Below are 12,019 nucleotides of genomic sequence, written 5' to 3' on the forward strand. Positions count from 1 at the left end.
CATTTGGATCTCAAACTTCTTAAGAAGAAGACAATTTTTCTGACAATTGTCTCAGAAAAGTTTGAAACAGTTCAAATGGTGGAGAATGGCATAAAGAAGTGTTTAAGTTTATACCTTTGATATGCTATACATACATTGTAAATGTTAGAAGCACTTTAGTACATGCAATTATATTTAAGTAAAATACTGCAAAACTACCCCCTGTAGGCCATTGCTTAGAAAAAAAGTTTCTCTTTCAAATGTATTGATGCATCACTCTAATTAAATAAGTGGATTTGTGGATGGTAACCACACAAAGGAGTCTTTTAGAAGGAATACATATTTAATATCCCCAAATATTCAATATTTAAGGAATCTATCCCTGCAGCCCAGGAATGGGCAACTCCGGTCCTCGAGGGCCACTGTCCTGCAGAGTTCAGCTCCAACCCTTACAAAAATTATTTTTTAGTAATCCTGAAAACATTGATTAGCTTGTTAAGGTGTGTTTAATTAGGGTTGGAGCTAAACTCTGCAGGACAGTGGCCCTCGAGGACCGGAGTTGCCCATCCATGCTGCAACCGAACCAGAAGAGATCTGTCATAATTTAACATAAATGGGCAAGTAAGTGTGAAGCATCTGTTCAGCTGGGTTGTCATTGGCTGTGACTTTATCGCAGAACTTGCTGTGATTGGACTATCTTTTAACCCATATAAAACGGCGCTTCATGTTGCAAAGTATGTTTTGGTGTTATAATAACGTTAGTTATACATTAATTTAATTATAAAGTGTCTCTATGTTGTGAGAAATTACTCCTTTACCGAGATCCTAACCCTAAGCATTTCTGCACATTTCAATGAACTACAGCACCATGTTTCCTGTTCCATTGATAAAATGACAGAGATATGTGGGTAATGTAGTTTAAAACGTTTAGCAATGAAACAATAAATGTTAAATAAATCATATTTATTGGACAACTGGATATCTAAATATGTTCATTGTGAAAACATTTATGACATATATGAGGGATAGGCTGAAATTTGATATTTTACTGTGAGCATTTTTTTTTTAAAACGTTATGCCAGCTTTCCATATACAGTATGTCTGAAAACTGTGCCCAACATTATTTAGTAGACATATAGCATAAGCTGGTGTCCTGCATATTTTCTCTTTGATACACTAACCGGACTTTGAGTTATATCCATTTGAAATGTGTATTTGTTAGCTCTTGCGGAGACCGTGCTGGGCCCCTGGGGGTGGAATGAAAGTACAATCTACACAGATCTATCAATTAAAAAAATCAATATAATCAATTTATATATTTACACTTCTCTATTACTATTACACAAGGATAATGCACCATTCAGTAAAACAACAAAGAAACAGTGCCAAAATTTCCTTTTCACCCCCTCTGATTGCTTCTTATATGGTGTATATATACACCAGTAATGTCTATTCATTTTAGTTTCATTTTAAATGCAGTAGTAGATGTACTAGAATGATCGTCATGGATCATCTTTAATTTGCTTGAAGTGTTTGTAGCAATTTAGCCCACTGCAGCCGCTCATAATTCACATACCTTCCCTTTATTTCACTGAAAACTGGCATACTTCTCACAACATGCAAATATGTGCAACTTTTGGTGCATTGTTGTCCCAAATATCATTAACCAGGTCAAAAATGTGTATGTCCTAAGTAAAAGAATCTTGGTAATTAATTATATGTAGTTATTTTTAAATTATGAACTGAACTCATAAGAAATTAAAATTTCTCAAATAAAATTGTACATTTACTGTACCAAACACCACTTTCAATACACAATATTCACCATGCTTTATTACACAACACTTTTGGAGGACACAACACTATTGGAGGACACAGCATAAAGATGATAAAGTAGCATAAAGACAAATGTGATGAAGATAAATACAAATGGGTCTTCAAAAATACATTAAAATCATATTAATCAATTCACAGCTGCTGAAGCCACAAGATTGAGTGCCAAAGAATCCTATTCAGTCACCTATGATACAGAAAACAGATTTGATTTTTTGGAAAATAATGATTCATTATAACAGCTAAACTGGTTTCTTACTCTTCCCTGTACATGTCTCTATCATGTCCATGGTCTTCTTCCTCGTCTAAATAGTTTGTTCAGTTGTACCCTACTTTACAACTGATGAAAAAAAGATGTGATCACTGATGTGGTGTAGCTTTTTCTCAACCAGAGGAAGAAGTCTCAACATCCCATTGTCAGGCATTCTCCAGTCCTGGTCTGAAAGTAAAACAAAAAACACAAACAATTCAAATTACATTGTTGGTTACACCTTATTTCAATAGTCCACATTAGACATTCTACTAATTATAAGTAACTTTTCAACTAAGTGTCAACTAAATCTCATTAGAGTATTAGAAGGCTGTAGTAGACTGTCAATATACTGTTAGGTTATGGTTAGGTGTTAGGGTTCGGGTTAGTAGAATAAGTTGACTTGTAGTTGCCAAGTTACTAATAGTCAGTAGAATATCTGTTGGGGCACCAACAAAATAAAGTGTTAGCATACAGGCTACTAATCCTCTAATGACAGTTAGTTAACATGTAGCTGCAAAGTTACTAATAGTTAGTAGAATGTCTAAAGTGGACTATCGAAATAAAGTGTTACCAAGTTGTTTAATGGACAGTCAGGTCAGCTTATGTTCTGCATGATTTAAAGCAGTGATGGTCTACTCTGGCCCTCGGTATCCACTGTCCTGCAGATTTAGCTCCGAACTCAAACCCACCTGCCTATTGTCTAAAAATAAATCTAAAGACTTTGGTCAAAAATTTCAGGTGTGCTCAATTAGGGTTGGAGGTAAACCCCCCACCTCAAAAAGGAGAATGCAAAAGGGCCAGAGTTGCCCGTTCCTGATTTAAATTTACAAAGCAGCAGTCAGTATATAATATAATATACACATTAAAGTATTATATATATAAAATTGCAGCACATAATATAAGCTAAGTACTGAACAAAAACTGTTTTACCCATATCAACAGCAACCTGTTTTAAAATATATTTTAGAAAGGCATGGACTTTTGAGCCTTTGCCAGTGATGCTTGATTTCTTTCAAGGCAACATGATCTTCTGTCACTTGTTTCAAGTATTTCACGTGGTCAAAAACCAAGTATTGACCTGTAAAATATAAAATTGTCAACATCAACTTACAGTATGTACTACATATTACAGCATTGTTTCAATACAAGACTAGCGCACCTTTCTATCTTGTTTGGGCACCAGATGTTCCTTCCTCATCCTAAACAAAGGACTTATTCGATTAGCTTGCTTTGATAAAAAGACTGGTCTTTCTTCTTTGCTGTAAAACAAGAAAGTCTCTACTTACTCTATGTGCAATTACTATTGTTCTTGAAACATAAATTAAGACAGTTATACATAAGGTAATTTACCATATGATTCAGGAGAGAGCATTTGATGAGTAAATACTAATTTAAATATTCTATAAACTGTACCTGGGAAGGGCTGATCACGGCAAGATTCGCTGTGACTCACTAGTAGCTCTTGTGAGGGTTGGCTCTTAAAAGAGCTGTTGAATTGGATGTTGTAGAGATCTTAAAAAAAGGACCAAGAAATCCTGCAAGACAGAAAGGAAGGTAATTTTATTACATTATATGCAAGTTAAAAACAATAAAGATTATCCATAACTGTAGGATTTATTACTGGATTATTTAGGTTTAAATCCATTTTTATGTAATAAGTTTACTGATATGATGGCATTTCTATGAATGTCTTTAATAGCTAGCAATATTCATATGAATTTGTTTAAAAATAACACGATTTACATGCAAACGGGACAGTTATCAGCAGTGTAACTGATCTGATCATGACAAAATAATCAAGCATCTGATGTCATGTGACAAGTCAAATTAGCTTTTCCACTCTTGCAGACAGAGGTACTGTAGGTTATGAGGTGTGAAGAGACATCATGTATCATTGGAACATGAACCGACAGGGCCCAATTTTTAATAACTTTAAAGAATTATAACAATTTTTAATAACTTTAAAGAATTTTTTTTTTTTTTTTTTTTTGAAGATCAAGATGGCGGCGCGAATACATCGCGAGGCTCGCGGTCTCTCCAGATTCTGCAATTTTGCTTTATTTTTCTTGCTCATTTCGGGTCTGTTCGTGCAGAACAGTTGTGCCTTCACATCGTTCACCCGATGCGAGCTTTTGGATATTGGTTGGCGAACTTCCAACAGTTTTATGGACAACCTTCGACTGCTTCCTGAGATCGCCAGAACACCCGAGGCTATGCACCCTGCCCGGCCGGGCGGAAGTGCTCGCAGGCTGCGTCGAGATCGTAAACAAAGGCGGGGGAAGCGCGGAGGACTAAGAGCTAAGCTAAAGCTAACACCACATAGGCTCTCTTTACCCAGCATTTTCCTTGCCAATGTACGGTCGCTGTTGAACAAAATGGACGAGATTCGACTCAACATCACATGCAACAAGAGACTTTTGAACTGTAATGTCCTAATCTTCACAGAAACATGGTTAAACAGCGGAATACCGGACAACGCTATTGAGCTAGCGGGACGCCATACATTTCGGGCGGATAGAACATTAGATGGCTCCGGTAAGACCAGAGGTGGTGGATTGTGCATTTACATTAACAAAGCTTGGTGCACAAACTCTGCTATTGTTGGGAGACATTGTTCAGCTAACCTTGAGTTTCTCATGGTTAAATGTAGACCGTTTTATCTACCGCGGGAGTTCACTTCCACTATTATCACTGCAGCCTATATTCCCCCGGATGCTGATGCCAAGTTTGCTATGAAAGAACTTCACGCAACCATCAGTAAACAACAGACCGTCCACCTGGAAGCTGCGTTTATTGTTGCTTAAAGTCAGTGCTACCGAAATTTCACCAGCATGTTTCCTGTCACACCAGAGGAAACAAAACTTTAGACCATGTTTACACAAGCATGGCTGGAGCTTACGTCGCGACACCCCTCCCCCACCTGGGACAGTCAGACCACCTTTCTTTGTTCCTCACGCCCAAGTATGCACCTCTCATCAATCGCGTGAAGCCATCAGTGAAGACCATCAAGGTGTGGCCTGCGGGGGCAGATTTCTCACTCCAGGAAAGGTTTCTACACACTGACTGGAGTATGTTTGCCTCTCAAGCCACCAGTGACTCTCACACGGACATTGACTGCTACATCTCCTCTGTACTGGATTATATTAATACCACCATTGACAGTGTTACAACCCAGAAGCAGATCACCACATACCCAAATCAGAAGCCATGGATGAACAGGGAAGTGTGACTCCTATTGAAGACACGCAACACTGCCTTCAGATCAGGAGATGCACAAGCCTATAGCACTTCCAGAGCAAATCTGAAAAGGGGCATCAAAGAGGCCAAGCACTGCTACAAGCTTAAGATAGAGGGACACTTTTCCAACGCTGACCCTCGACGCATGTGGCAGGGCATTCAGGCCTTCAGTGACTACAAACCCACTCACTCCACCTCCGCACCCACTGATGTCAACTTCCTGAACGAGCTAAATGACTTTTATGCTCGCTTTGAAAGAGACAACAGTGAAACTGCCACCAAGCTCAAATCCCCAGCAGACCACCCGCCAATCACACTCTCCTCCACAGATGTCTGCAAGGCACTGAGCAGGATCAGCGGGCACAAGGCTGCTGGACCAGACAACATCCCTGGACGCGTACTCAGGGCATGTGCGGAGCAGCTCGCTGGGGTTTTTACAGACATTTTCAACCTGTCTCTTGCCCAAGCAGCAGTACCAACATGCTTTAAATGCACTTCCATTGTGCCAGTGCCAAAACACTCCAGCCCGAAGTGCCTTAACGACTACCGCCCTGTAGCACTCACACCCATCCTAATGAAGTGCTTTGAGCGGCTGGTCCTGGCACACCTAAAAGACTCTCTACCATCCACATTTGACTCACATCAGTTTGCCTACCGTAGCAATAGGAGCACAGAGGATGCAGTTTCCATGGCACTGCACTCTGTGCTCACACATCTGGACAAAAAGAACACCTATGCACGCATGCTGTTTGTTGACTTCAGTTCAGCATTCAACACTGTCATCCCAACTAAGCTAATAGCCAAACTTGGAGACCTGGGCATCAACACCTCCATGTGCAACTGGATTTTGGACTTTTTGACCAAGAGACCCCAGTAGGTTCGATCTGGCTCCACCTGCTCCACGTCCATTACACTCAACACTGGTGTACCACAGGGCTGTGTGCTAAGCCCGTTTCTCTACTCCCTCTTCACCTCCGACTGCAAGCCTGTGTACGGATCTAATTCCATCGTCAAGTTTGCGGACGACACTACGGTGATTGGTCTCATCAGCAACAACGATGAGACTGCCTATAGGGAGGAGATCAAGCACCTGGCCACATGGTGCAATGAAAATAACCAGCTCCTCAACACCACCAAAACAAAGTAGCTCATTGTGGACTTCAGAAAAGAGTGAAGAGGCACACATGACACCATCCACATCAATGGAATGGCTGTTGAGCGTGTCTCCAGTTTCAAGTTCTTGGGAATCCACATCTCGGCGGACATGTCCTGGACAACCAACACCTCCTGCCTGGTCAGGAAGGCTCACCAGCGCCTTTTCTTCCTGAGGACACTGAGGAAGAATCAGCTTTCCTCGACTATCCTGGTGAACTTCTATCGCTGTGCAATAGAAAGCATCCTGACCAACTGTGCTACAGTGTGGTATGGGAGCTGTTCTGTTGCAGAGCGCAAGGCACTGCAGCGGGTGGTGAAAACCGCCCAACGCATCACTGGGACTCAACTACCTGCCATCGAGCACATCCAGAGGAAACGCTGTCTGCACCGAGCTCGCAGCATCCTTAAGGACTTTTCTCTACTGCCCTCCGGCAGGCGTTTCAGGTGCCTCCGGACCAGGACCAGCAGACTAAAGAACAGCTTTTTCCCCAGAGCTGTCTCTTTACTGAACTCTAACCCTCACTGATCCCACTCCCCTCATATACTGATAATCTCTCCTCTCCTTCCTCACACCTAACTCCATTTTGTTATTGGTTATTTGTTATTTGCAATGCTATAATGTTAATTTGCACTGCTGACTATTATCATAGTAACAACTGTTTACATATGCATCTTGCACTACTCACCTGACTAGAATATCAATTTGCACTGCCGACTGTTTATTTACAGTACCAATTGTTTACATATACATTGCAATACCGTACTTTAACTGTAATATGCAATTACTCTCCATTGCACTTTTACTCGGATAGCTTCTGTCCAACTTAATTTGCACTATTTTAAATCCATTGTTATAATGCTCATTTAGCCTTACTTATTACATATATCTATCTGAAAATCCTGTTTATAGTAATAACCATCTGTTTATTATGCTCACATTCTGTATATTATCACATTCTATATATATCACATTAGTACACTAAGCTCACATTCTGTTTATAGTAATAGCCATCTGTATATATATTCATAGTACACATTCACCTGTAAACTCTGTTTATAGTAATAATCATCTGTATATTATGTTCATTGTACATATCTGTAAAAATTCTGTTTATAGTAATAGCCATCTGTATATTATATTCAGTACATATCTAGCTATATTTATTCAGTACATATCCATGTACTGCACTTACGGAACCATTGTATATCCTGCACTTGCTGCTATTGCACTTCTGGTTAGACCCAAACTGCATTTCGTTGCCTTGTACCTGTACTTGTGTAATGACAATAAAGTTGAATCTAATCTAATCTAATCTAATCTAATACAATGCGATTAATATAAACTTTCTGACAGTGTGCGGGACATCTGACTAGTTTCCAAGAAGGGAAGCAACTGATTTACAAATATCGCGATAAATATACAGGAATTGAGGCAGTAGCCAACAGTGTTGTGCAAGTTACTTCCAAACTGTAATACATTATATATTACTTGTTACTGGTATTTAAAAGTAATTCATTACCTTACAATATTACTGTCTCAGAATTGTAATGCGTTACATTACTCCTGTATTACTTTGGAGTTACTTTCACCAAAATAACTATACAGAAGTAGAACTTAACATTGTAAAATGATTAGGGCTGTAATATGCGATATGAAACCGAAATCGAGACACTCAGATCCACGAACCTGTGAGACAGAATGGCGACACACCCCTTCCAACTCCCAGCGTTATCCATACCGTCCAGATCCAATGCTACCACATCTTTAAATTACTATTAGCCTAGTATTATTTGAAGATAACTTAACATTATAAAATATGTAGACCTACACCACAAAGCTAGTTGAGGATAAATTATTTAAAATTTGGGAATTCCAGCGTTATGGACATGACATTTGCAGACTTGCAGTCAAAACTTATATATAAATTCTCAGAAAATGCATTAATACCAAAATATTGAAACGTCTGTTTATCCATAGGCTCCTCCCAGAAAGGAGTCCAGACATTAGAAAAATATCAGTCTACACATGCGTTTTATATTTAATATTAGGGAAATCGACAGTCATGTGTGACAAAAAAAAAATCTTTAACTTTTAGGAGGCAACGATTTTTTTTTTGTTGTAATTCTGTAAATTACACTGCGCAAATCTAATGAAGAAGGGTTGGCTCTCCACAGAACATAAAATATTCATTTTAATTTATTTTTCGTGTTCGCATTTATGAGGAAAAAATGTTAGAGACGTGACAGTTCTCCGTTACGGACGCGACCGCTCTGAAGCGGCACTAAAAGACTGCTTTAAAACTTTCACAGACACCTTACACAGAAGACACGAAGCCTTTCTTTAAAGTGAATTTCGTTTTGTATTAATTGTACGGACCTGAAAAATATATCTATATTGAAATGTCTACTTGTAAACAGAACAATTCAAAACGAAAGAAAACAGACTGCTCTCTGCTTATGAAATGAAATGTGCATTTCTCTCTGGTGCATTCAATACTGCGAAGATCGCGAGTCAGCATAGTCAACTTCATCTTGACTTTATTAATAAACAATCAACATGTCTCCTTGCTATATTTGACATATGCATAATCATTGCTTTTGCCGGTTCTTTGTGACAGCTTTTAGGTGCTTTATCGGCAGCGCCGCCGCCCTTACATGAACGCGTCACCACCTCACCAAAAACATGATTGCGTGATGAAAACATGAAAAATACCATATAAACATAGCCTAACTGTTTAGAAAGAAAACACAGAACGAATAGCCTAATGCGCATACGTCCATCTCGCGAATGTAGTCTTCTTCATGCCATCTTCACCATTAGCCGCTTTTCCTCTGGCCAGCGCGAGCACAGAGGCCGAAATCATACCTCACGGCACTCCTGTAAAAAATAAATCGCTATACAAATATATCAGACGCTGCCATTTAGTCTTTAATTACAGACTTGGACACCACACGCGGCTATTGACTGACCACGAACAGGTAATTTAGCCTACTTGCATCTTTCATTCGTTAATGTCTGGCGGTCTTGCTGTTTTTTTTTTTTTTTTTACAATTAAAACTAAAAGTCTGTTGTAACGCAAGCCTTACCGAACATGTACCGAGTAAAATATTACTGAAAATTGATTAGTAATGCCTTACACTACTGCGTTACAGCAAAACGTAATATGTTACTGTAATGCATTACTTTTGTAACGCGTTACTCCCAACACTGGTAGCCAATGACAGCAGTAGGAGTAAAAGCTGCAGGATTCTGTACGAGTATACAAATATGTACGAGTATCGAACAAATTTGACAACTTGTTAAATCTTGTGAATTATTACGACTTTGAAAGTATGTTTGTTCTAATTGGGCAATGGGTTTTGTAAGAAAAGGTTTAAGAAACAACAAATGCTTGATAAAATGTTTGATCAAGGGTTAAAATCAATGTCACAGTGTTGTGCGGGTTGAAGAAGACTGCTGAGTCAAAAGGCTCCAATTCACACGATTTACTAATATAACTTCAGGCAGGTACAGGCAGGCAGGTACAGGCAGCCAGGTAGGTTCAAACAGGCAGGATAACACTCACACACACTAAATACCACTAAGACTGACTGAACTGAACGAACTAAATACAGACACTGTTGAACATAACCAGGTGATACAGATGAAGGTGATTAACAAGACACAGGTGATGAAGATGAACTAATGACGGTAGGCATGGTAACAGATGAGTGGTGGGAAAACAAAAGATGTGACTAAGAATGAAAACAGAAGATCAAAACAGACACAAACTTGACATTACTCCAAACCCCCCAGGGAGGAGTAGCAGGATGAGCAGGCGGCCAGGCCGAAGACGACCCTTCGGGCGGCCATGGCGGTGAAGACCCTTTGGGTGGCCATGGTGGTGAGGACCCTTCGGGTGGCCATGGCGGAGACGATGGAGGGAGGAGCCATGGAGGAGCCGGGGCTGATGACTCCAGGGAGCCGACTGACGGGGGCAGAGCAGGTGATCGAGGAGACCAGGGTGGAGCCATAGAGCCGACGAGACAGCGCGATGTTGAAGGACTGGAGGGACATGGTGACACCGAGGCCTAGGCGGAGATCCAGAAGACCGCAGCGGAGCCGGGGCGCCAGTGGACCAAGGTGGAGCCGGAGGGAGAGAAGAGCCCAACAGAGCCCGAAGGATGGAGTGACGAGGCTAAGCCAGAGGAGGGTACTCCCAGGGCGAAGACGGGTCGATGAAGGACCAAGGGGGAACTGGGGGGTTGAGGAAGCCCGGAGGAGCTGGTGGGCTGAAGGGTCACGGCGGCGGTGAAGGAGGTAAGAGCCACGGTGGAGGTAATGGACCGGAAGGCTGCAGCAGAGTCCAGATAGAGGAGGTCCGAGGAGGATACCGGGGATCCTCTGACCCTGAAGGAGTTGATGACAGGCAAACCCACGGCGACTCCACCTCCTCGAAGCCCTCCAGGGGAGTAGCGGGGCTGCAAGGCTGTGGTGGAGGAAAGGTCAAAGAGTGATGGTTAGGAGGAGGTGTGAGAGGGAGGCTGGGTGGGAATTCGGGCTCTGGTGTCGTGACGAGCTTTGGCTGGGCATTCTCTGGCTGGGCAGGCTCTGGCCGGGCAGGCTCTGGCTGGTGAAGGCTCTGGGCTGGACGGCGCCAGCGGTGAAGGCTCTGGGCTGGACGACACCAGCGGTGAAGGCTCTGGGCTGGACGGCGCCAGCGGTGAAGGCTCTGGGCTGGACGGCGCCAGCGGTGAAGGCTCTGGGTTGTACGGTCTCGGCGGGACGAGACTCAGGCTTGGCAGGTTGTGTTCCGGATCGGGACTCGACGCTCTCCAGACACTGGCCGACGGTCTCCCTCCAGTCTAGTCCGGTGGTGTCTGGGAGGTCGATGTGCTGGTTGAAAGTGGCCCCGATCCTGAACAATGTGCTCAAGCTCACATCATCCAGGTCCCTGACGGTGGCAAAGCCCACAACAAAAGAGAAAAAAATGTGGCTCTCCTGAGCCGGGACGATAATTTTAACCCAGTCGTCCATTTTAGGGCGGTCCGTTGTTCTGTCACGGTGTTGTGCGGGTTGAAGAAGACTGCTGAGTCAAAAGGCTCCAATTCACATGATTTACTAATATAACTTCAGGCAGGTATAGGCAGGTACAGGCAGACAGGTACAGCAGGCAGGTACAGGCAGTTACAGGCAGGCAGGTTCAAACAGGAAGGGTAACACTCACACACACTAAATACGACTAACAACGGACAAAGACTGACTGAACTGAACAAACTAAATACAGACACTGATGAACATAACCAGTTGATACAGATGAAGGTGATTGACAAGACACAGGTGATGAAGATGAACTACTGACGGTACAACTAAATTTCCATCAAAACAAGCTTTATAATAATAGGCTAAATGGATCTCTATGAGCAGGCGGTTGAGAGACACGTCCGAAGGGACCGTCTGCAAAGTGCAATATAACCCCAAAAAACGTGATTACAAAAATAGTCATTAACTTCAATGTTACAAACTGTAGATAAGATAAGATAAGATAAGATAAGATAAGATACGATAAGATAAGAAGATAA

The 12,019-nt window shown here is 41.8% G+C and overlaps 1 long non-coding RNA gene across 1 annotated transcript; it reads right to left on the reverse strand.

Moving 5' to 3' along the window:
• Nucleotides 1-1,784: 1,784 nt before the first annotated feature.
• LOC143753731 (uncharacterized) lies at nt 1,785-11,698 on the reverse strand. The gene is made up of 5 exons (XR_013207809.1): nt 10,230-11,698; nt 3,479-3,600; nt 3,225-3,324; nt 2,996-3,143; nt 1,785-2,251 (listed from the first exon to the last, which is right to left on the reverse strand). It is a non-coding gene; the product is annotated as an uncharacterized LOC143753731 (long non-coding RNA).
• Between the last annotated feature and the right edge of the window lie 321 nt (nt 11,699-12,019).

Source organism: Siphateles boraxobius, unplaced genomic scaffold, assembly GCF_051911475.1.
Source record: "Siphateles boraxobius isolate OS27281-9 unplaced genomic scaffold, OSU_SipBor_1 29, whole genome shotgun sequence".
Taxonomy (NCBI): Eukaryota; Metazoa; Chordata; class Actinopteri; order Cypriniformes; family Leuciscidae; genus Siphateles; species Siphateles boraxobius.